At 40.6% G+C, this 27,098-nt stretch overlaps 1 protein-coding gene across 1 annotated transcript in view; it reads left to right on the forward strand.

Annotated features, from left to right (window-relative positions):
• The first annotated feature begins 976 nt into the window (after positions 1-976).
• The window catches only part of plxna2 (plexin A2), a 221,762-nt gene continuing 195,640 nt past the window's right edge, over positions 977-27,098 (forward strand). The window contains exon 1 of the mRNA XM_007553638.2: positions 977-1,601. The gene's annotated coding sequence lies outside the window, so the exon portion shown is untranslated. The remainder of the gene's footprint in view (positions 1,602-27,098) is intronic.

Raw genomic sequence — 27,098 nt, forward strand, 5'->3', positions numbered from 1 at the left:
ATACTGTTTGCTGGTAAATCATATGCAGTCCTAATGAGATACATTTAACTTTGTGTTTTAGGAATGAAAATGTGGCACCATTTAACAGGCCAATTCCAAGTACCATTGTTGTTTTGGTTTATAAACTGATAGAATCCTAATACAACACCTTGATATAACATATTACATATGCGCAGCATGTAAATTTGTTTGCATTTTTTTTTCTCTGGTAAAATATATATTTCTTCCATGTTGTAAAGGTCCTCATCTCTAATGCCACAGTCCATTTGATCATTTTGGGTGAATAGGATTTAGAAACTCTTTGTTTTTTTGCTGTGTTACCTGAAAATCAGCTCGTTTCAGCATAAATTTGAGGACACAGATGATTCAGGTCCAAAAGAGAAATGGAAACAAGAAAACAAAACTGGACATGAGCAACGTACGTGTGGAGAGAGACACAGAGATGAAGAGAGAAAAGGGAGAGAGAGAGATATTCAAATTTTGACCTATAGATGGCAGTGTTCTAATACAAAGTAGAAGAAGAGAACCTGTCAGTGACTGGGGACTGTGTGCTGTGAAGACAAAGTCAACTGATGGGTAAGACGTGTTCATTTTTTAACCTGATGCGACTACTGTAGAACTGTGTCCATGTTATATCGCTTTGGTCAGGTAAAAATGCAAAAAGTGTCAGTTGCAGAGTTGCTGTAGCTGCAATCTAAATGTTACAACACTGGAGCCTCAGTCCGAAAGTATTTTTGTTTCTGTTAAACAATAAGGGAAAACTTTGAAAAAATGTTTCACCTTTTATCAAACTAAATCTTAACTAGTGCATCTAAAAATATATATGAATCTGTGTTTGGTAAAGCTTTTATTTCAAGGACATAATTCAGATTTATTTTTTGCATACACAAAGTTTTCAAATTATGTACAAAATGTGTAATTCTGGGCGGAAACAGTTAACGCCGTAATGAGCTGGAGTGTGAGTGGGCTGGGTTTAGGCGCGCTCTGTGCCAATGGCAGCACACACGCATACACACGCACGCAAACACGCAGCTACAACACACCGCTGTACTCTGATGGAGCCGCCAGTCTTCTGTGAGTGTGAGTCCGGCAGAGCCTTGTGAGGAAGCCACGCTGCGGGTCTGCACCGACGCTAACACGTTTCTTCTTCTACCGGCGGGTGATGGCGAGCCTGGCTGCGGCTTGGAGGCTCGCAGCGTAGAGCCGCACCGGAGGAAGGCTGACTGCGGAACCCGAAGGAATGCACCGCTGCCGCACTGACACGGTCCGCTGAAGTTAACGTTACAGGAGGTCAGTTCAGATGCTGACGCCCGGGCTCTGCTGTGAAGTTTACGCGCTGCATTCGCAATCAGCTGCTACGTCCAAGGTGTCCACTTTGAATGAATGACGCCACCGCTTAACAGGTCCTTCCTGCAGAGAGGCTACCCTGCATTAAAGGACTGACCCAACTAACACTGCATTTGTGATTTCCCTTACAACCTTGTACTGAGCGCATTTGGGATCGTTTTTTCACCCCCTTCTTCTTTCCGTGGATGTGAGTGGAGCGCATCAACAACTGCCTGTCTTGAAGGAACCAGGAGATCCAGTTCAAAAATGAAGAGGTGAGTGATCACCTCAGTTGTTTCGGATAAATCTGCCTTTATGGGAATTTTTATTTGCTGGAATCTCACACTGAGTGCCACAAAACAGCCCCTCTCGACACTGCAGGAGAGCTCATTTCCGACACTGCATAGAGACAACCGGGAAGAGACATTTATCATCTCTGGCTGCAGGCTTTGATAAGGTGGCAGCCTGTTTTACATTGTGTCGGTGCCACAGCTCACACTCTGACGCCCAAACAAACGTTCATCACACATAGTCTTATTATGAATCAAACCTTTACAGCAGAGCAGTAACCTGCAGATTCGGCACATGGACCAGAGTCTTGGCATATTTGCCTGGCTGTCTTTTATGTTTAAAAACAAAAACAAAAAAAAATCTATAGTTTTTGCATCTTCAACCATAACAGTTAATACAGTTTTAATACAAAATTTAAACACTTTTATTTTTTCCCTAAAATCATTACCTGTATGACAGAAATTCCATTTCAATTGAATTTTAACTCAAACACCTGATTATACTTGATGAGAAACAGATTGTGTCATCACCTGAACCCAGCAGCAGTGTGAAAAACCGGCGGAGAGCGTGCCAAGATGCATGAAAACTGAGATTGGAAATCCTAATTTCTTTCCAACTTTTCCAACTGAGACGAGAATTCAGGTTTGCAGCATTCTTGGCTCTTAAATTCTTTCGGCATTTAAGAGCCGAAAGAATTTTGAAGACTGATCAGTCTTCGAACATTTTACTTCCTTTTGCTTACAGTCATCACAATTCTGCAGTCAAGTGATTCTGACTCATTGACCTTAATCAAGTAAATTAGACTCAAAGTCCATTCAGTTGACAATTTTAACTTGCTCCGTCAGGCTGTTGACTTTGACCTGCTTCCCTGCAACAAGTGAGCCTTGAATCTGAGACAGAAATGATTTTCTGACTCATAAATATCTTCCTTGGTTTGGTCTCTCCGGATCACTAATCTAGTTCACATTATCAGACCTCTGTCAGTTGTGTTATTACATTATTGCCCTTTACTGTCATCAGCATAGAGCTCCATGGACGGCTCCAGACCTCATCTGTCCAATTCAGCCGATACACCTACAAATCTTAATTCTCTGTCAGACTCCCAGTGTCCTGGTGAGCACCCATGACAGTGACTCCAAAGAAAATAAATGTTGTCTTAAGTAGAAAATTGCCTCGCATTTGCATGAAAATGACTTGCATCTGCTGCCGCTGATGGGTAGCATATTAATCCCTCTGCCCTTGCAATCAAAACCAGTTCCTTCCTGGCAAAATCACATTTTTGGAGCCTCTGAAGCATGACCCCCCGCACACAATTATTTTAATATCCATCTCAAAGGGACACAGCCTTGCGTCTCCCCTCCCCAAAGCAACCGTTAGCAAGGGAGGGGGTGTCATTCGGCTCCCTTTAGAAGAACAAACTAGCTCACACAATTGTTTAGATTATAACATGCTGATTATGCTCACCTAATTAACTCCAATCTAATAATGAAAAAGAAGCAGGGTCTATGTGTTGTTGCTCTCTCAGACCAGCTGAGCTTTTCAGTAACTCTTATATCATTAAGAAACTATTCTTTGTCTTGCGTTTGGATTTTTTTTTTCTTTTTGCCACTTATAAACCCTCACTAAGCTTCAGTCACTCAAATTTACCTTGACTTTTAGGCGTTTGTGCTATTGTTGACAGGTTTAATGAACCAACATAAAGAAGAGCAGAAGGTTTGTTCTTCTTTCTAAATAATTCTCTTTTTTTTTAAAGCGGTGCCTTTGAAGTCTTTCTATCCGAGATTGCCTTTCGTGAACCTCAACATCACACGTTGATACGATCAATAAGGTTAACCTTACCGAGCTGGGTAGAAATTACTCGGACTGGGCTTGTTTTCCAAAGTTGCTGCAAGAAGCTGTAATATCTGTCAAAGCATTCGTTTATTATGTGTCCAGTAAAGCAGTTTGCACAAGTCTGTCCAGATTTACCAGATTTCCCATTGGAAAATATTCCGTCTTGCTTGCTTAAAATGCAGAGTGATGATTTTATTTATAGATAGATCAAAGTCCGGGCAGGATGGAACTGGTTTTCACCCCTAAAATGTCTTTTTAATCACTGTTACTTCATTTAGAAAAGTGACCTTTACTGCTGTAAGAGCAAGTGCTTCCCTAATGGACTGCAGGCTTTCTGAAGACTGTCATAACCCTCAGCTACCACTGCCACTATCAGCATCCATCAGCATCGGCGACAAACTCCGCTGGCTCAAGAGCGTCCTCTGTTGATGAAGAGCAATGAGTTGAGATCGTTTGCATTCCACAATTGGACTTTGCGTCGAATTGTTGCTTATTTTCTGTGTGCTATATGTCACAGCACTGTGGTCTGTGTTGGCAGACCACAGTGCTCGCTCCTCTACGGATTCCCCCCCTTAAGGCAGAGAGGCTTGCCACAGTTCAGCTTGAGAGATTTTGACAAGTTGCTACGCATGCGAGCAGAATCCTTGACCTATTTCTTAATGAGTGAATGCTGCAAATGTGTTCAGCGGTTTTGTATTCTGAACGCAGACCCGATTTCTCCCTAACCCCCCATCATCATTTGCAGCAACCCCCGCCGTCCCAACTGTCTATTTGCTTCCACATGCACGCAAACATGCACATAATGGAGCTTTTGTGGCTTCAGTGACTCTTTCGCTGATAGATATAGGTCCTTCTTTCCCCTATCTGCTGGAGTGTGCAAATAGCAAAGTGTTTGTTTTAATGCCATTGGCCTCCCATCTTGGCTTCCTGCAGGCTGTTTATCTGAACCTCTCAACTGTCCAGCTGTCACAACTGAGATCTCAATCTCCTTGACCCACACAAGCTCTGCTCATTCAGCCTCGTTATGTACATGTTTGTGTCTGCAATCTGCACTTTGGTGAGTGTAAGCACGTGAGAATCGACATAAACGCAGATCTGGGTCTTTAGGTGACAGTGAGCAAATGGAAAGCAGTCAGAGAGGATGCTTGGTCAGTTCAGTTTTTAGAAAAAAAAAAAAAGCAGAAGATCACAAATACTTTATTTCCTTATCATAGCTGTGTGCTTCTTGTTTATCTGTTAATTGTGACAATGTCACTAAAATCTCTCCACTTTTTGGAATCAAGTCTTGATTTGGAGATGGTTCCTGAAATAGTTGTTGATTCCAATAAAACATACGCTCATATTGTTGTGTCATAACAGTCCTATTGACAGATAAAACATTGATACAGTAACCTACTTGAAACAGGAATCGGTGTGCTAGCTTCAAATATTCAAAGCTAAATATTACTTTTTATATTGAAATCTGTATTCTTTTTTCCATTTTTCTATAGTTGTTACACATGTTGCACATAATTTTAACCTAAGGGATAAGATTCCCCTGCTGCGCATTGCTGGTTTTTAACAAGCTGTGTTTCCATTGACCATATAATCACACAATTTAATATTTCAAAAATGAATTGTAAACATGGCAATTTTGAAATTACTCGTTTATCAATAAAAAGTTTTGGCGTTAGGATGAGGTGAAATTATTTTATTTCACAGAATTGCAATGGAAACACTTTTTTTGCATCACATGAGCCACTGGTGAAAACCAAGAAGAAGAAAACAGGAAGTAGTTGGAGGATCGTAGCGTGGTATGTCTTATTGTGTGAACAAACTAATTTATGTGTGATTTTAATTGTTTATTTCATGAAAACAACACAATTGCAAACTGTTTTATTTTCGACATTAGCGGAGAGAAGTTCTCTGCTTCATCATTTCATTTTGAGATTTAACAAAATAATATAATTTGGCAATTACATTATCTAATGTCTTTCATTTTAAACAGAAATGCAACAAATATTCCTCCTGAAATGATGTAACATATTATAGAAATGCACTTGGTGGATATGTTGAGGGGATTTGCATCTTTACCAGCCTCAGTAATCAGTAGCACACAAGCCTGGTATTAGCAGTGAACGCTCCACATTTTACCACTGCAAGGTGGTGTTAATGGCACTCTTTGGTGTGAAAGTTTTACCATGGAAAGTTGGCTCAGAGTTAGATTTTTGCAAACAGTGAATAAAGCTGTTAAAGGAACCAGTGTTTTCTTCAGAGTTCATTCAGACGGCGAAACTGAGAGAAATTGTTTTTACATTGTTCAAAGTCTTTTAGAGTTTTTGTACTTGGAGGAACATTTATCTGGTTTGTTTGCTGCTTCACACAACAGAATCTTACCAGCACATACCCACTTGGTGCCAAAGGGTCTCTGATTTGGTTGCTAATCCTCTAGTGAAGATGAACCCCTCATGTTTTCAACATACATATACCATAGATCTGTTCTTCAGCTTTGATCATTTTCATACAATAACAGATGTTGAAAAACACCACAGGGTCACATTTAATGGTGCTGTCATGCTGCCGAAGCCATTTTCATCGTCTTGAGTAGCTGTGTGTGCAGGCTTCAGTGACTTATCCAATCGTTGAAACCGTTTTAAATTGATGACTACAGGCCACTACATTGTTAAGTAGCAGCTTGCCCAGTATGAGCAACACATGGCACAGAGTGCAGAAATCAATGCCACTCTGCATTTCATTCTTTCATGATGCACAGTGTAAAACATTGGGCAGTTGAAAAAGAAAATGCCACTCCTAAAGTGGAAGTTCTTACTATCCCTAGGCTCCTTCCTGCCATGGAGCTGTTACCTGAAATCACATTTTGTGTTCACTTTTCACCATTTATGTTTTTTGTTGTGCTCTATAAGTATGTCTGTGTAAAGTACTGTTTAAAAACTAAAGTCCAGATAAAATTCAAGGGAGTTTAGAGATGAGATGAGTCTTTTAGGTATTTGTCTGAGTGCGCATTTATCTGGGTTGTTATGGGACAAAATAAAGATAAAAGACAATCTAGATGTAAAAAGTCCTTTTTGTTTTCCAAAGGAGTAAATTTCAAATTTCCGTAAACGAAGGGAGAAATAAAGTTTCAATTTCTCAAATATCTTTTTTCGATACATATTTATTTTCGATACAAGAAAAGTTATTTTCTTTTCAGGGACCGAAAAGATTCTCATGTTATTACAAGTTTGAGGTAAAATGCAACGTTTTTACAAAGATGTGGAACTTGATGAAATTGCAAAAATTATTTCTATTGCTGCAAAAGTAATGACATATTTTGTTAACATTCAGATGTTGCGTTTGTTAGTTTGATTTCGCACATAGCTTAAACTCGAAGAACAAAACTCCATAAAATGATGTTGTGGTTTTCAAGTGCATTGTGCACAGGATCAGACGGCTGAATTTATTTTTCTTATTAACACAAGAAAAGCATCAGAACAAGAGAAAGTTAGAGAAATCTGTACCATTCTTCCTTCAGTCTGCTAAACAATGCACAGCTACAGGTGTGGGAGGGGCAGAGCAGAGCTACTCATGTGCTGAAACACCTGAATTGTTTTTTCTCTGAAGAAAAAAAGCAAGGGGAACGTGTAGGAGGATCCTTCTCGTGACTCATCAACCGACAGGGCGCAGCGACAGGTGGGGGAGCGGCTGCAGCTACTTAATCCCCAAAAAGACAGAGAAAACCGTAATCACTCTTGGACTTTCTTGTTAAAAGCAGGTTAAACCATAGGAGCACGTTTTAAAACCCTGATATGCCATGATACTAGTAACAGACTCATGTAGGAGTCAGTAGGAATTCTGTCAGGCTGGGAGAAGAAAGCAGCCTGTGTGTCAACACAGACAGACAGACAGGCAGCAGCCAGCTTCAAGCTTCATCAGAGGACGGTTAATAGTCCTCCCTCTGCCTGGTGCTGCTGTGGCTGGTCCAGATCCTGCTCTATCTATTGATGGCAGCAAGTTAGCACTGAACCCCAGAGTGCACTCTGCTGTCCCAAAGGCCTGCCAGCTTGCTGAAACAAAGGCTTTTGTATGGCTACTAAATCCAACAGATGGAGAAATGAACAGTAAATGAAAGTGGAGGGAAAGGGGGAATAAAGGAATTTAGCGGAGCATGTTTGTGGATAGACATTTAGGCTACTCCTTTGGGAAGTCTAACACCCTCACAATGCAGGACTGGCACAACCTAAATGTTTCCTCGTTGATATGCAGCAAAAAGCGGCTTTAGGGCCACTGTGTGGAAAGAAGGAGGCAGTCTACTCAGGAGGGCTCTCCAGGGCCTGGCAAGCCTTTTATTAAGATGTTAATAGCACTGCCTTCATGACACATTTCCATGGGACGGGATCCGTCTCCTCCACCGTTCTTTAGTACCTCAATCTGCCTGCCACAATCATCAGTTTCTCTCCTTCACATAGCAGCCTGTTTAGGCATTCAGCCCCATCTCCACATTTCGCTGCCCAGGCACTTTCAGCTTTTATCTGATGTCTGCTGTCACAAGCCTTCCTATATTTACCATGTGTAACAAAATTACTCGATGCCAGCGATAAGGGCAGGAATCCTGGCACGGGGACCTGCAGAATAACAAGTCTGGTTGTTTGTTTGTCACCGATCTTCACGCTGGCTGCAAGTCTGGCTCTCACCTCTGCAAACATGAGGATGAGGGCTTGTGTGATTTCTTTTTTTTCCCTCCAGACCCTGTCAGGTGGCCGCCTGTTTCCTGATCTCATTCTGCATTCCCTCATGAAGTCATCTCGCAGTCCTAAAACTGCTCCCAGGCTTGTTCAATACAGCACAAGCAGGTAATCGGCGAAAAAGAGGAGGAAAAAGAACCTTAAATTCTTATGTAAATACACTTTGCTCTCTTTTCATTTAAGAGATTGAATCCATTGTCTCAAGCATCTTCGCCTTTCACACACATTTGAATATAAGTCAGTTATAAGTCAGTTCTCCTGGCACCATAAATAATCAATTTGCTGGTGTCATGGGAGGATGTGCATTTTTGTTTGGTGGAAATTCAACAATAAGTGAGCAACAAAAGGGAGCGGGAGAGAGGCAAGAGTGGGAGGGGGCTTTTGTTGAGCGCCAAGGGGCATCTGTCAGGAGCAGATGACAGGGTGCATGTGTGGAATTTGTGCTTGGCTGCGTGCGTTTGTGTCCATTTTCATTCGGATTTGCTTGGACAGTGTGGCACATGTGTAGTTTTTTTGCGTGACTGTGTACAGCCCGTGTGTGGGGTACGCAAGACAGAGGGTTGGCAGTATGGACAACTATGTAGCATTGCCCACACTGCCCCCTGGTGATGAGGATGCCCCTGCCTGCCACTGTCACCATGGTTACTGCTGGAAAAGGGGTGCAGACATTGCTTGTCTAGTCAACTCATGTGCCATAAAGGAGCCAAGCCAACAACAGCGTTTTTTTTTTTTTGCTCTACTATGTAAACCGCAGCTCAGTTGGAGTAAAAACCCTTTTCAACTCAAATGCTCAAAGGGGCCTATTATGGCCATTACCACCAGCTATTTGAAGCATTTTATAATGTTGTTTAGGGAATTGCCTAATGTGTTGTTTTCTTTACCCTATGATTGTGAAATCCTGCAGGTCAGTATATTAACATAGATTTACAGATTTATAAAAAAAAACACTCACATCTTGAGATTTTTCACATTTTGTCACTTTTCTACCACAAATCAATATATTTCAACAAAAAGTACTATGAAAATGTACAATTGAATTCATTCATTGTTTTATTTTTCTTTCTACAACCATTTTTCATCGCAGTTATGATCCATCTTTTGATTTGTTTTTACCTCCTTAGTACATATAGATTGAGAAGGATTTGCCCATTTTCTATGCAACAAAGCTCAAGATTTAGATTGGATGATGGGAATCTGAACAGTAATTTTCTTACTTGGGCCATTGCCGCAGATGAATGTTTCTATCCAAACCTTTCAATTGTAGCTATTGACTCTATGCATGGGGTCCTTCTAGCGAAGATGACCCTTCCATTTTTGTTCCAGGACTGCCCTGTATTTAGCTTCGTCCATCTCCCTATCAACACCTTTCAGCTTCAGTGGACTTGATGAAAATCATCCCGAAAGCTTGGGGCTCCAGCCACAGCATTTCATGATGGGGGTGGTGTGTTCAGAATGATGTGCAGCGTTAGTTTTCCACCACACGTAGTGTTTTACTTGCAGGCTGTGGAAGGGCAGCGTTGGTCTTATTTGTCCATCTTTTATAGGTCTGCTGTGTTCCCTGCATGGCTTGTGGCAAACTGCAAATGGGACTTCCTATGATTTTCTTTTAAGAACAGCTTCCCTGTTCACACTCTTTGATAAAGGTCAGATTTGTGGATAGCACAACTGAAAGCTGTCTTGTCAACAGATTCTCCAAGCTGAGTTGTGATTCAGCTTGGAGATTGGTACTTCTGCCCCTCCAGAAGTACCATAGGGTGTTACAGAGGCAGCATCATGTAAAATAGACTTTTTTTACAGCATGTTATAATGTTATTTCCTCATCAAAAACGTACCTGGCCTTGATCCTTTAATACATGTTTGAGAAATCCTTAAATCTCCCTTGACAACCACTCAGCCGTGCATGTCTGGGCGGGTCTAGCACCGCCATTAAGGTGCAGCTCCTCCTCAGAACTGCTGTTTCCAAGCTACTGAGCTTCTGCCTTACCGAGCAGCCCTTCATGCTGCCTCACTCGGTTCCTTTAGACTAGGCCACAGCAATTGGCAAACATCTGGCGGCACTGCGCATCATATGAACTCGTTATGGGAGCTACCTCTCAGTACAATGCTGGTAAAAATGTTAGTGTTAATGGTCGAGTGATGACTCCCTGAAGGTGAAGTTTCGGAAAGAGAAGGAGTTTCTTAATGAGACAGATGTCAAATTTCAAGGTGTTAAATTATGAAGTCAAATTATTTTTGTCATATTTAATGTATATAGCATTTTTTATAACAAATGAAGGTAACATAGCTACTGGATTGTGCTATAAAATTATTAATGTGGCTGGAAAGCGCATAATACTGCCCCTTTAACTGCATAATCCTCTCATACTCTCAGTTCAAATGGATGGTTGGTATGTGACCAATACTGAAAACAATTCATAGATATTAATGCATTTTGTATTTATTGTTTTGAATGTCTCTTTAATTTGACTTGCAGGGTAAAAGTTACAAATATTTCTCTCAGTGTGCTCTATTGCTCAGTACCATGTAGATCCCTGCACTTGTTCATATTTCAGTGATACCAGATTTTTGGTCAGTTATCGCTTTATCTGTGTGGAAATCTTCTTTCACTGAGAAGTAGAAGCCTGAAGTCATATGCAGCTTTGACTGAGCAAGAAGATGGGAAGAAAGGAAAGAGGAAGGGGAAACAAGTGCCTCTGAATTCATCAGAGTTAGATGGCAAACAGAAAACTGTGTCTGGAAAAGCTTTCCGCTCTCATTTCTTCACTACAGTATCTTGTTCTGTCTCTTGTGCACACACATCCTCTTGATTAAGTTTTTCCACAGTTGTAGACCAAAGTAAAGAGGGATAAATTGATGATGAAAGACCATGAAACTCATTCAGCTTCAAAACATGGAATGTGGCTCATTGCGGAAACTTGTTTCCCAGAAGCGTCGACAAAGGCTTAAAGTCAAACATTTAAACAGAACAAGTGGACTTCTTCTTTCAAACTTGCGTTTATGATTTTAAAAACATGTCCATGTTTTCTGACTTGGATTTCAGTTCAACTTGTGAAAGTACTTGGGTTAATGTTGTTGGATGAAAAAAGTTCTGACTAAAGCTACTGCCGCCAGACTCTGCAACTCCAGACTCTTTACTTTGGCCCACGGTGATTTATTGTGTCCAGGCCAGGGGAAATGAATTTTCCCTTGGGATAACATTAATGTGTATGCATGAATGCATGACTCTGATCCACACTCAGAAGCCAGTGGGAGAAAAAGGATGGAAGGTACTTAGGAAGGAAGGCAGCTTGTCATAACGCCTTGAGAGTCTGTGAAAATGTACAGTTACTTCATTTAACCTCAGTTTTGATGTAGAATTATACATCATAGTCCAGATTTTAAAGCATAATATGTAATGTGGAACCCTCTCTTCCCAAAACTGCTTTTCTTTGAGCTTGTCCTGTCAATTCAAATTGAGAAAATGGCCATTACTGGTGGTGTTGCAAACTTTCCTGTCACAACTTCTTGAAATATTAAGATGCTGGATTACTTTTAGGTTTTGTGAAGTGATAACTTTGTCTGGGGACATATGTTTATTCTATTAGTTTGAGCCCTAAAAAGCACAGAGATAAGTGACTTAAGTTTGAATCTTGGCACCAAGACATACCAAGGTAGTTTCAAAATTGTAAGACTTTTCCATTATGCTGCTAGCAACAGTTTTCTCAATCTGTTTGATTGAACTGACCCCCAGTAGCTAAAATCATCAAATACTTTAATCCCTCTCTATGAAAACAATTATAACTGCCTATTTTAATAGTTCAAAGACCAAATATACCTTACACAGTGAAACAGTCTTGGAACTACTGCAGATGCTAATATCTAAGCATTACCTCACCTCAAGACAAATTTTGAAAGATTCGACCAAAGCAAGTAGTGCAATGAGAGGCATGTCCAAGTGTGAAGATGACCTGTGGTCAGGATAAGAGCACAGTTTGACAAGTTAGTGACATTGTCTCGATATTTCGCAACTTTTCAGAACCCTCTAGCCACTTTCAAAAATGTGACTAGGGACAAATCTAGTGACTTTTGTCAGTGTTAAACTTTTGTGGCAACCTGAAAGCATGATTGGCTGAAAGACATGCCTTGAAACACTGTTAATCTTTTGTGAAAATAATAAAAAATGTACTTAGTTTTTCCAGAAAGGTCACTAAAATCTTGTCTTGTTCTGGTATACAAACTCCTTGTATGGTCTTGTGATCTGGAAGTATTGTTAAATCCCTTGTTATGACTAATCATAGCAAAGTTTTTAAACTCTCAAGTTGGTTCTATCATAGTTGAAGTTGGATGTTGTTTTTCCATCACTCTTACTTCCTACTGGCCTTTTGCTATCAAAGGGAAACTGCATGTAGTCATTGGAACAGTGGGAGCTCGCCCACATGGACACGTTATTCTTCCTCTGTCATCATAAATGAAATGGGAAACGTGACAGCAGTGTCTTTGAGAAACTTTCAAATCAAATAATTAGTGCAGGATAAATGATGTGATGCAATATCATGCAGGGCCAAACACAAAATCTGAATTCCTGACATTCTCCCACATCAGCTGCAATGTCAGTCAAGAGCATTGTCATTTCTGGAGCGTTGAAGGGAAGAATGAATCTGGGCATCAGAGGCAATTATCCAGAGTGTGACAGCCGAGGCTTTTTTCCGGCATAGGGCTTAAAATTCCTGTATTGTTCCATAAAGATGCTGATTAAATGACTGCTCTGAAACATCTGCCTGCTTAAAGAGAGGCACGAGGTAAAGAAGGGAGGAGGAGTGAGAAAAGTGATGAAACAAGGGAAAAGGCAGGTTTATACATGAATGAAATGAATGAGCATCTTTTCTTGTATTAATCTGCAACGGTTTGGGATTAATATACACTTTGGGTGAAAATGCTGCTGAACATTGTTGGTGTAGAAAGAGCATATTGGATTTTTATTTTTTTTTAGATATTATTGTAGGTATTGGAAAATCTGGATTACCCCGACTTTTAACACTTTTTTCCTCATTGCAGGAGGCGTCTGAACTCGTAGGTATTATGTTTACAATTAGGTAATTTGCACCAACCTCACTGCCTGCCACAAGTCCACCCCCACATTTCTCAGAAAACATGCTCCACCTGACAGGGGTGAATAGGTGAGGGGAATTTGCATGTTATTACCAAGCAAGCACAGTGTTTTGGGTGTTGTTTTTGCAAACATCGGATTAAATTAGGACCATTTTTTTCTGAGTGGTGTTTAGTCCTGTAATGGATGTTTTTTTTTTTTTTTTTCTTCCAAATCTACAAAGAGGATAGGTTTTATTTTACTGAATAACAGACACAGCATCAACCCTTTCTTCTGCTTCGCTTCATTCTTTCCCGTCTGTTTTGGGAGGTTGGAAGTGAGACAAACCGTGAGCTGGGTGGAGGCACGCCAGAGGGGACTGGCAAATGGCTCAGATGCTTCCAGATTATGGCACACGCTTTAATTCACCTGCATTTTGAGAACCACAGGCTTGCATTCTTTATCAAAAATGTGAAAAAAAAAAATAAATAATTGCAGAAGGCGGTATACCGGATATGTGCTGCCACTTTCTTAGGCATGTGTTGGTGAGAACACACCCAGTTCTTCTTACCACTATGTAAATTTTCCATGGATTCCTTTTGTGCAGACGGTGACGTGCCTGATAAAGGACACCTTGGTTTTGTTTATTCTGCCAAGGCTACAGCGTTTGTGGGTTGTGTTGTACAAAGCATTAGCTGCTTCAACGGCTTAAGGTCTGAAAAGCTGAAATGTAGTGTGTGTGCGCGTGTTTGCCTGGGTCCCCGAGGCGCTGAACATGTGCAGTAGCTCTGTGTCAAGGTAAACAACCCCACCTGTCTTTGAATGCTACCGCTTGACGCAACAAACGAGAAAAGGGGAAAGCAAAGAAAACACAACAGACAAAAGTTCTCATGAAGCTTCTTCTTTCAAACCCTACCAAAAGAAGTTCTTTCTAAACTATGATGCTACATATAAGCGGCTTGTGGCAATAAAGGATGCTTACTGCAAGAGTTTATGAATGAAAGTAACAGAATTATGACTTGTGAATGTATTAATAGATTAGATGTATGACTTAATCTTCCTGAAACACGATGCAACAGAAAGGTGTCATTCATGAGCTTCTAACGCACTAGAGACAAAAAGCTGTCACTGATAATGCATGTCAGTTAGATGCTGTCGGTAGATGAAACAAGAGGAAGACAAGGCAATCATGCATATGATGTGTGTGTTTGATGGTTGTTCGTAGAGACAGGCTAAGTAAAATCTTGTTGCGGGGAATAGCATGAATGATATTTCTTACTCGTTGCTTTCACCACAACTGTTCAAATATCAAGGAGTCATCTCAGCCGTGCTCAAAACTCCCAGTTTCAGTTTGGCATTGACTGGTTACAGGTATCAGAGTATACAAAGTTCTTGTGACTAGAGCTGTATCTTTTCGTATGAAGCATAGTTCTGGTGTTACTAAAAAGGTACATTATTTCTTGTCTAAGCAAATTGTGTCCTTTGATGCATAACTCAGGCATTGTTGTGATGTGACTCCATCTGGTGACATAAATGTACACTTTTATTCTGAGCCCTGAGAATCTGAGAATAGGTTAGTATCAAAGTATGGGAATGCTTGAAAAGTTCTGGTCTTAAAGTTCCTACATTTTCCATAATCGCATAATGTTTTGCTGTTTAACATGGCATAAAACTGGATTAGAAGTAGCATAGCTGCCAACTTTTTCTCTGTCTGCCCAGAGCATAAAAACATTATAATCCTCCCCCACCTGTTGCTACACAATACTACTAGTTAGCTGCCTTGTACAAACTACAAAAGCACCTCTTTACACCCACTACTCTTATGAAGGTAACGCAAAGCTACAGTTGGGAACATGCAGGCAGTTGGTCTGTGAAACAGTCAACTGTAAGCTGGCTACCTGAGCATACAGCCCAACTAATCATTTTGGAGCTGCAGTCTTCCAGCCAAGCTTCGGTCTGACAGATCGCTCCTCCCCCTCACAGCTCCATCAGACTAGCGCCAGTAGCAGTTACCTGGAACTGCTGAGCTTTTTATACAAGCTGCTTCTCAGTTCAACGCTCCTAAAAATGGTTTTAGACGGCATAATGGAAAGGCGTTGTTGTCATGACACATTGAAGGCGAAGTGTTGGAAAGAGCACAAGCTTCATGTAGAGTCGGAGGACAATATCAGGGTGTCAGATTGTAAAGTCAAATTTCTTTTAAGTTATGCAGAGAATGTAGTATTTTTTTTTTTCCCCAAGTTCATTAAACTGCATGAATGTCATTCCAGTCTGGGTCCGCTTCCAGTCCATAGAAACACAGCATTGCTGCAAAACAATGGAAGAAGAAGGGAGGTGTGGGATTTTTTTACTTATTCTACTGAGTCATACAGGAAGAGAGGAGGAAGCTGCAAGGGAGGGTCGGAACAGGAAGGCAAAACTGTTTTCATGAAAGTTAAGAGAGCTGTGTGGCACTGAGAAGAATAACTAAGTGATACTGTTTGCACCAGATTGAGTACAGAAAATTAAAGGCTGGGAAACGGCTCCTTCCATCCCTGGCCACCCTTTGATGATCTCACAGGAAATACAGTACGTGTTGTTGGTTTGAAGTGTGCCCATGAAGAATAAAATGAAAGTGGTCTCAGTCACTCACAGTCCGTCCAAGCCATTCTAAAACAACAGTAAACCAACCACCAAGTGTCCTAATTAGCCCACTTCAGCATGTTAGTGAGCCGCAGCTGCTCCTATTTATGTAGCTGATGAAATGCTGAATGGGGCTTTTTTTCCCCCTCCTTGGTTACGTTTTCTCGAGGGTAACAAACAGTCGATTTAATCTTTTTTTCCCTCCTTCCTGTTATTGCACTTTTTTGCTGGAGTATGATTATATGTTTTCATCATTCCTGATGCAGTTTATAGGGTAACACCAGCAGGGTTGTTTAGTTTGGCTGAAAGAGAGCCTGCCAAGTACCCCATTCCATATTTTTTCTTCGTCTGCCCACCAATTGAGAAATGACAGTGTTTTGTGATAGAAGGAAATACTCAGACTGCCCACTGCTGTGTTTCGCAGACTTTAACATCATACCCGTAGGTTCTGCCAAAAACATGCTAATTGTTGACTAGAATTGAAATCTCAGTTACATCCCTCAGATGGATGAATGGAGACTGGATGACTTGTAGCAACCTCCTTTAGCTGCTTCGCTAAACCCAGGGATCTCTGTTAAAGTGGTCGAGCCGCAGCGTGGCTCACTGAGCTCCATCATCTGTGTGTGTGGTCTGAGAAAATGTTAATACGAGGAAGAAACTGCCACAGAGAAATTCCTCGGTTTGGCTTAGTTCATACTGACCAAGCATGGGATTTTTCTTCAGTTAATACTGTGCTCTCTGTTCATGTTTTAATGTCCCCATATTTCCTCTCTTTAAAAGGCGTACTGGATGTCATCATTTTTACAGCTATTCCATTTTAACTGGGGTCTAACATGTTGGTCACAAAGATTATAGCAATTCCATAACTAAGAGCTTTGTCAACATTAAAGGAAGAAACAAAACAACCAAAAGTTGTAGACGAGTGAGTGATGTTGCTGTGTTTACAATAACCAACTTGGGGTATTAGTGTAAAATATATTTGTCAAAAATAATTGTGATGTCAAAGTATGATTGCAAAGCAAATATGAGTTCACTGAGTGAAGATGTACATGGTAATTTATAAAGTGAGGAGGAAGAGCAGAAGTGTTAAGACTCAACAAACTGGCATCCTAGTGTTCCCAAACCACCTGTAATTAATCACAGTGGCCAATGACCACTCATGACAATGGCCGTAATTCGAAATCCTAAAAGTAAGGACACTTATGTCCAGCCATCATAAACATTGCTTGATGCTAAAAAAGCTCAATTTAAGCTAATTCTACAACACATGTGGTGAATTAGTGTTACTTTCTTTCCTCCTCCCCCAACCAATAACCAGGATTCCAGTTGTTTCATAGTTTTGGGGCAACGGGTGTTTCCAACAGATATTGTATTTCACAATTGATGAGAAGTCGGTCCTATGTTCCTCTATTTCTGCCATGAAGCTGTATTGATGATCTTTGTAGCAAAAGTACTCACTCCATCCATTTTTGGAATTGTTACAATCGATCGCACGTTCATTTGACAGATTTCAGTTAAAAAGTGTTTTTGTTTCAAGCAAACAGTCTGTCCCGTGATTACTGTGAAAGATGATCCCACTGTGCTATTGCAATTCATCACCCATAAATGATAGTGGCCACATTGTAAAGGCTGATTGTGATTTATTTAAGTTGCATTCTTTAGGTTTTGCCTTGCTCTGTTCCATGTAGTCCCAGCTGACCTCACTTGCTGGGGAAAAAAGCTTCACAAAAAAGCTGATGCTAATTTTACCATCTCACTAACAGAGATTTGTCTTTGATCAAACATAATTCCCAGAAAACCAGTGTTGCATTAATCTTAAGAAGAGGCTGTGCTTGTTGAAGTGATTTGGTGGCTAAACCCAGGCGGGGTACTTCACTAGAGAGCAGTTTCTCTAAAGCGCTTTATGCTAGTACTTCTCTTGCCCAACATTTTACATACAGTCAAATCAATGCAGGAATTACAGTCCATTTCATGCTAGGCATGGATTTAGATAATTCCCATCCCCTATAAAAAATCACACTCCTCTCTTTCTGAAGACCTACTTATGCACATCCAAGTGTGTGCGATTACATCAATTCCTTACTCTCCAGAAACCTCAAGCCTTTTTGCTTTAGCGGCTATATCAAGATGTAGCATAGGAGGACTACTGACAGGAAGTCATATGAGGCTCAGCAGCCACATATAAAATATGTTCTCCAGCATGTCTGCAGATTATGAATGGCCCGGCTGTCTCGGTGTTAAATCTATCACAGAGCAGGGGGACTGAATCAGAAATCTCTGGCCTGTGAAAATGAGTGTGAACCACTTATTCCCAGGTTCACTGTAGCGGACTGGCTGGAGTTGCTCTTCATACTGCTCTGACTCTCATGGAACCTGTGAAGTATAGGCGTCGCGCATATGTTCTTTGCCACAATCTCCTAAGTTATCCACCTCAATCTCATTTCAGGCTGCAGGAGTTTCCCTGATTCACCAAAAATGTGTCAGATCATCAGCTCTGAGTCACTGAGAGAAGAAAAAGAGGAATGAGTAAGGAAGAGATACAATTCCTAGGATAGGACTAGATTGTGGGGTGCAATGTCTTCCAGTGTTTCCTGTCTGCTCAGGTCTTATAAGGCCTTTTTTCACCCTTGTGCCCTTGTGGCTCCGAACATAATGAGAATTGGACCTCTTTTCCTTTCCTTCTGATCCTTGGCCGTTCTTTGTGCTTTATCACAGAGGTGCTCTGATAAATGGATGCGCCCATCCCTGGTGTACAATACAGTACAATACAATACACAACCTTCACAGAAACACTGAATGAAATTACAAATTGCTGGTTCTCTGCCAAAATGCTGTTTTCATCAAAGACCTTGTAGGTCACCATGACATTCCTTCCTTCCTTCCTTCCTGCTCCCTTCTTCCTATCATGCCAACACAAGAAAGTGAGGACAATTATGCTAAGTGCAATACGTTTGCTTCTAGACTCTTTTCCACACTGTAACTCTCTGCATTTGTATGATCAAACATATATAACCAAATTAGATTTTTTTTTTTTTTCGTATAGAGAATAAGAAAAAGTGTTGGACCTTTCTATAAGCCAGCTGAACTGTGGTGTGCAGCAGCAGGCGGATGAGTGACAAACAATCCTAGTTTCTTGTTAATATGATTTCTGGAATCATTAACAAGACTTAGCAGTACGTGTGGTGACTTTTTAAAACATTTGTTTTAAAATATTGCACGGATAATTCTACAATCCTCATTGAATATATTTGTATCATGTGCTCAAAGTATAGTACAGTTCTTTGATAAATAGCAGCCAAATATCCTGTCGGAGGAAATAATAGTCTCTTCTAAAAATATTTGAGGGCATTGTTAGAAAAAAAGCTCACTATGGCGATTCGCCTGCTCTAAGCACAGGGGCTCAAAGGAAACCAGCCAATGCTTTAGTTTCCACCGTGTCCCGGCCAGCACTGCATCCTGTACGGGGTTCACACGGAACAGCCTGGAGGGCATGCATGTGTGCTTCAGTTCGGATCCAGCAAGGCCCTCTGTCACTCAGCCAGCCTGCTCTCTGAGCTTTGTGCCATCCTATTCACTTGTGTCCTGGCATAGCCCTGCAGCAGCTGTTGCACTCCAGAGGACCGTCAGGTGCATTTTTATGCACGCTCCGAGTGACGGCACCGAGTTAGAAAAAGTACAGCGGCGAGCTCTATTATTTATACTCATTGTAAGTCCGAGTTAGATTAGTGTTGTAGGCTTATTCCTGTGTTGAGTTTTGAATCAACAGCTTTTCAACTCTGAATTGTTGAAATAATTTCACAGAAATCTTTCTGAACCACCCCGACTGTTTATATGCTCACGGGATCTTGCTCCTTTTCACTCTGCTGATCGTGAACAGCAGAGTTCAACCCTAACCCCAGCCACCTTTTAAGTGTTGCTGTTGCGACCGTGGCAGGTTTCGCTCCTTCCTCATGCTTGTGGTCTTCTGTGAGTCTTTGCCGTAACCAGCACATTCTGCTTGCTAGGCATGCATCCTTCTGAGTGAGTAAGCACCCAATTTCCTCACCACATGCTGTTATTGCCTCTCATCCAAAGGGAGATTGGGCTAAGTAACTAGCTGCAGACTTGATTTTGTGGTGCTTTATCACATTTGATGAAATTAGAAGGGCCTCTATTAGGCAGGAGGTAGAGAGAGCAGCAGACGGAGGGAGCGTGCAGGAGAGAGGCTGAGCCCTTTGCTGCGGTGTGATAATGCATCTGTTATATGTGCCTCGGCGGAGACGTCCTGAAAATAGACTTTAATGGTCCTCAGACACTTGTGTGTGTTTTAGAGTCAAGCTGCATTATGTTCAGGGTTACAGCAGGTCCTGAACACAATGAGGGAAGATTTCTTCCTCCTGTTAAAGTTTACAAAACAATTCCCAAAATATATTTTATGTTTTCCAACCTTCTTATTTAATAACGAATGCATGGAGTGTTGAGTTTGTGGTGTTAATTAGTCCACTGATGCTGATTTCCACCTCCTTATATGGTCATATCTACTGTTTTCAATTTTATCGATTTTAGATTTTTTTTTTAAATCTAGCTGGGAAAAAAAAATAATTTCAAGATTATAAATATTCAAACATCAAAGCATACACATATGTATGATTTTATTAGATGTTTTTAATGAAACTTTTAAAAACGTGTGTCACAGCATACCTCGGTTGAAGATAAAATGTTGACCAAAAAGTTGTGGAAATTCTTCGCTCTGACACATTTAATGAATAGGAAAAACATTCCAGTGAGGTGAATTAAAGCTCTGGGAAATCGATGTGGAGCTTCGGTTTTAACCTTTGCTCATGTAAACAGAGTCATGCTCCATGATGCTGGTTCGTTCTTGATGTTTTCACTGTTGACTCAGATTCTGTCCAGGCTTAATCAGACTTGCATGTTTAGGCCTTTTGACCAGTAATCAAATATGGTTGGGGAACACGAAATGATGTTTGTACGTTTGAAGAAGGTGAACAGGTCGTGGAGCGTAGACAGCTTAGTTCCCTGCCAATGCTTCCAATTCATTTAATTAGAGCCATGTGTTTTAGATAATCTAGTCAAATGTGTAGCGAAGGGTCAAAAGGTCACGCTGAACACAACTCCCAACTCGTACCACAGCTTTGGTTGAAGGAAGAAAACGATAAGTGATGGCTGCAATTTCAGACTTAGAGTGCGGTCTTGAGAAAGTAAAAGTATTTGTCTTGCAACAAAAGCATAGCAATATGTTTACTTGAACAGAGATTTCAATATAAAATAAAACGCTCTTCTGTGTAACTGAAGAATTATCACTGACATGACCAGAACACCAGCTTCTTCCCACTTTCTGAGGTCTGTGCTGTACAAATGGGCATGTTCTCCATGGTTAGCCACAGTAAGAAGTTAATTCATGTTTGTGACCTTCATGTGAACAAAAAAAACAAAAAAAAAAAATCAAAAACGTAAAAAGGATGCATACAGAGTTCATATAAACAGTTTAATCACAGCTGCTCTCCGATTCCCTTGGGTGCTCGTGTCTGTGAGTTGCTACAAAAAGGCTGATCTTAAAGAAAAACTCAACAAAAACTCTGTGTGTAAACAAGAAGTGCGAACGCAGCAGAAAATCTGTTAGTTTGGGAGCCTTAACTCCAGCTGCATGAATTCCAGTCGTTCCTATTACAACTGAACTCTCAGCTCACAACACTCTTTATGTGATTTTGTATTGCAAGATGCACAGATGGCATTGGCCTTGGGAAGTTTTGTAGAATATTATCAAGATTCAAACCAGGGAGTTAAATTAATATTCCACAGTCCTGTTAATTGCATTGACAGCTAATTGATTTCAGTTACAGCAAAGCAGTCTTTCTGTTACATCACAGGCCCAGTTGTCCTTATTCCAACAGATCCCAGCCTCACCTCATGAATATTTTTTTATGTAATGCTCAAAAATAACCCCTGTTTCCCCTGTCATATCTATAATGTGAGTTTCTTAAGATATGTATGCATACCAGGGGAATCTTTTAATCGGGTTTTTGATGGTGGAGATGACTTGAAGTGTGTGCGTCCTGCTGGGTTTCCAGTGCCTGGCTCTCCGTCAATCCAGAATAGCCTCATCCCTTCAGCCAGCGTGTGATTACAGAGCTGCAGGCTATATCATACAGTCCTTAGATGAACAGTAGCTGGAAAAATTGAAGGGATTACTTTGACTGACAGGATTTCCCAAGAGGTTTTCATCCCCCCAGAAAGTATTATATAACCATTTTGGATTTTGTCTGGCGTCTGCTAAGTAAAATGACAGGTCTCTGTGTTTAATGAGTGGCTGTAGCGTACACTTAGGCCAGGAGAGCAGTCCTATCTAGATTTTTTTTAACTTTTTTTTTTTAAATCCACACCTCTCTGTAACCCTTTTTCCTCTCACTCTGAAACTGACCCTGCTCTCACTGCCAGTCAGGCGGTGTGAATTTGCACCGGATAATAACGGATGTACCACACCAAGTTCTTGAGTTGTGGCTGCCACTGTGGCTGTATCAGCTTGTTACCCAGCTGGAATACTGACTGCACCACTTTTGCCTTCCTTCCTCCCTCCCTTCCTTCCACTCCTTTTTTGCTATTTATATAACCATTTTCTCTTTACCACTCATACATCTTAGTTTCTGTCATCTTGCCAAATTTTACAAGCTGGCACCAACTGTTTTTTTTAAATTATTTTATTATTATTTTCTTATCTGATTTAGATTTCTCCTCTTTGCTTTGCATCCCCCCTTCATCATTTCCTGATCCCTAAATCCCTCTAGCAGTAAGTCGCCTTGACCACAGTTCCGGGCTTAAGCACTATGATCTTGATGAGACAAATGATTAAGAGGAGTTGCTAGGGAGTGAGTGAATGCATGTTGATATGTACTTACTAAAACGGAAGCCATTTTTAATGTTTATTAGAACACTTTTAAATGCAAAGCAGATCCCTTCGGTGGCGCTTATGTGAAGATGTTGCATGATTATTTTGCTGGGGACAAATTCTATTGCTGCTTCATTGTGATTGGGCAGAGGCCAAACCAGCAGAAAAGTCAAGTCCAGGGTTTGTTTACCAGCCTGCAGCTCAGGGCAAATAGTTCCTCTGCAGGGGTAAGCTGCTGATAAGAAGGCATTCATATAAACAAAACTCGTGCACCCACAGAAATGCTACAATATTGCCGCTGGTGCTTCCAAGGACACACGAGCTCACAGGTCATCCTGAGGCTGGATCTGGTTTGGATTAATGTCATCTCTCTGTTCTTGATTTGGTGTCTCCCACAATCCAGGTGCATTAAATAAATTACAGTATGATGAAGTTCGTAAATTAGAATGATTCCTTACAGATTAATTATATATTCAAAGCATTTCTTTATATAATTTTGTTGACTAATGACAACTCAAAATTCACTCTCCTGGAGAAACGGAATATGGCATAAGACTAAAGAGAGGATTTTGAATACAGAAATGTTCAGTCCTAGAGAACACAGTTGACTTGTTCAGCAGATAGCTACCAACACACGCCCACTTGGAGGGCAAACCAGAAAACGGTCATGCAGAGGAATTTGGCTGTTCTAATCGCTGCAACCAAGCTTATTAACAGCAAGTTGATATGAGGGAAACTTGTACAAGCAGCAGGAATAACCACAGTCTTCAGTGGGTTGTTGAGCAATGCCTGTTTGAGTTTAGTGAAAGTTTAACAAGAGGTTTTACTGCTGCTGTAGTCAGAGCCACCGTACACAGACGTGTCCCGAACATGGGCTGCATCTGTCTCTGCTTCTGGTAAAGCCACTCCAGCAGCAGAGACATCTTACCTCTGACGAGGGGAAAAGGACCAGATTAGATGTTGTTTTCAGTTAACAGCACCTTCACACTCTATCAAAAACACCAATACCTGATCTATTGACCAGTGTATCTTTGTGCTTGATTGACCAGGAATCAGTGGAGTACCGTCATATAGACGAGGAACTCATCTAACCTAACTGTGCAGATGAGCTAGAGGCAGACATAAAAGCAAGCTAGTCGTCTTTAAAACCTCAGCAGTACCGTTATCTAAACACCACATTGACACAGCAATTAATGCAAAAGGAGCCCCCACCAAGTACTGCATGCATATACTGTCTTGTGTAATTGTCTGGGAATTTATGGTTTTCCATTAACCAGTTAACAAAAATAAAACCTTGAAAAAAAATCACTCACTCTACTTTTCAGTGAAATTGTAATTCATTTAAATACTCTTTAGATATATTTGTCAAGTACACTGGCACTACACTGGTACACTGGTTGGTAACGATCTAAAGTTTATCCTATATAATTGCTGTACAGCCTGTCAAACTGAGCAATCTGTTTATTTCCATTAGTTGCCGATTCAGACCAATGCCCTCTGGCTGTTTTTTTTTATTTTTTATTTTTATTTTGCACCTGTTATCTGCTGTGCCAGCCAAGTCCATTTCATTTCTCTGACTCAGTAACCCTTAAATGTGTTTGAGTTTATAAACTAGCAGAAAGAAGTCAATTCAGATGTAGAAAATGCACAACTGCATTTTTTTTTGATTGTTGCAATTATAAATATTAGCTTGGCTAAACTTCTTGAAGTGTAACATTTAATTTTGAGTCCCAGTTGATTCAGTTTTAGTTGCATGCTTCATTTCAACAGAGCCTGCTAAATACTTTATGGGACAAAATTACTCCCATTTTGCCGGAGCTTACAATATTGTGTGCTGCGGCTGTGCTTGCCCTTATCGTTAATATTTCACGTAGGGAGCTGTCACTCACCAGTGCAGTTTTACTCCTGAATGGCTAATGGCTGCTTTCAGTCCACAGTGCTAACATCAGCACATTCACATTGAATCTTTAAGCAATACAGCATAACAAAACCTTCTGGTTTTCCCAATTGTGACGACATCAGAACTTGCCTTTAGTTTTCATGAAGGAAGTTCTCAATCGTAGAAAAATTTGAAAATGATAAAACCTGTATTTGCGAAAACACACAAAGTGTTTTCTGGAAAATATCGAATATTCTGTAACACACCAATCTAACAAGCTTTCTAGTATTTGTTTTTCAGCATTAGGTACACCTCTGCTAATTCTGCTTAAGTTCTTTTCCTGGCCATAGATATTGTACCACTGTATTGACTTTCAAAGTGACAACAGCATGCTTTCAGGCTCGTCATGGCCCTGCAATTTGATATTATGTGTATAGTGTCAATCAAAAAGCCTGATCCAGTCTGAGCCGAGGTTGGATATCTGATCCTGTGGTCTCTCCGCTGACATCCTTCTTTTGTTGTTTATTTTCTCCACCCGTCGAGAATTCCCTCTCCTCTTACCAGAGCCCTTTACAATTTAGATTTATGGAAATGCCTCCTAATAGAAATCTGCTCTCCCTGGATGACAGACGGCAATGATGAGGTAAAACCCACCAGTATAGCTGTGGTGGGAATGCCTGGTAGGATTATTCCTTAAGCATGAGCCTCCAAACAGGCAAAATACACAGAGGTTTGTAGTAAAAGTAAGGCTGCAGTGGGGGGGGGGAGGGAACAATTCATGTAAGTGCACCTGTCTTTAGGTGAGCCTTCGATTGGTGGCATGGATTACACCCTGGTTCAGCTCATGTAAGAGTATATGAGCATTGTGTTTGTAAGTAATTCCAGCTGTGAGGACAAACAAAAATCACTAGAATGACAATGACGCCGTGTTCTTTCTCGACACCTGCTGTAGATTTTAGATATAGTATAACAGCATGTGTTTTCTCAAGCAAAGTTCAAAGTGTGTGAAGCAAGAAGGGGGCAGAGGAGAAGCAGAGTTGAAAGAAAATATTAGATGCATGTACACTTGTTTGCATTCAGGGATGCTGCCTGTCCTAGGATCCTGTGTGTTTGTAGTGGAATATTTATGTGTAGTTGTGTGTTCTTTTCTTCTAAAAAAAAAATAAAAAAAAGTAAAAGCAGTCTGGAACACTGAGGATGCTTTCAATTGGTGCAATTCAGTGGAAAACAATTAAAGGCCTGGCTGCAGGCCCCTCAACTCAGACCGTCATGAGCAAGTGTGCTGATATGGGTCACTAACAAAGATAGTCATATTAGGCACTGAATGCTAGTGCTCTCTGAGAGTGCCCTCAAAACATATGCTTAATTGTGACTAAGTGTGCATTAATGCATCACGCGTCAGTAGCTTACAGCAGTTAGCCACAGCTCAGAGGTTCCCGCATGTGAAAAGTGCTAAGAGATGAAAACTGAACCTTTTCAGAAAAGGTCAAGATAAAAATGTAGAGTGGTGAAGTTATATCAGTTCTGCCTATAAAACCACATCATGTCGCTCAAACCTTTTCACAGTGCGTCGTTTGTGTCGTCTTAAAGTAATTTATGTGATGGACCACCAAAAAAGTACGATAGCTTATACTTCTAAAGCAGAAAAAATAACCTTTCAACTCCTAAAATTCAGTACAACTATAGTTGTCCTCATAGGTCACCTAATTAGAAAAGATAATCCACTGGCATGTCATTTGTATAAACAAATCTGTGATGTAAAGGCTTCAGATTTGGTAAACACGCCAGTAAAATAGACTATTAATCAAACAAGTGCTAACCAATTACTAAGAGATTAACACCACATACTATTCTTATCACACTATTACTGTGGCGAATCATGATGGTGATAAACATCATGATGTTGGAATATTTTCTTTCTTTCAGAAAGGACAGGGAAGCTGTTCAGAACAATCCCTAAGCAGGACTACAACCGCTTAAATCAAAGCATATTCATGTTTTTTCCATGGTCCAAACATATTCGATTCAGAATTTAAAGCAAGACTTAAAAAAAAAATATTGTCGTCTCTTTAGTGTGTTGGTCTGTCGCATTCCAACCTAATAAATAGATTGAGTTTGTGGCAGCAGTGTCCTTAAGCTCTGACAAGACATTTGTGATATGCTAGTAGCTATTCACTGTCATCTCCTCCATTTTTTGGGCAAGTGTGATTGTCTCTAATTGGTGCAGAGACGCATGTTTGATATGTACAACAGTGCATGAAACTAGAGTGAAATGATTGCTTGTGGTTTTGAGGGGTTTCATTTTCCTGCTTTGCTGTTGTCATTTCCTGGCAGTGTTCTGGAACGTTGAACTGATTCAGAATATAGTTGTTTTTTTTTTTTGTTTTTTTTTCAGATTCTGGCAGTGTGAGACACTGAAGTGGAGAAAAATCATTTCCTATTGAGTCCAAAATAATACTTAAATATAACTCAGCCCCA

Source organism: Poecilia formosa, unplaced genomic scaffold, assembly GCF_000485575.1.
Source record: "Poecilia formosa unplaced genomic scaffold, Poecilia_formosa-5.1.2 Scaffold57, whole genome shotgun sequence".
NCBI lineage: Eukaryota > Metazoa > Chordata > Actinopteri > Cyprinodontiformes > Poeciliidae > Poecilia > Poecilia formosa.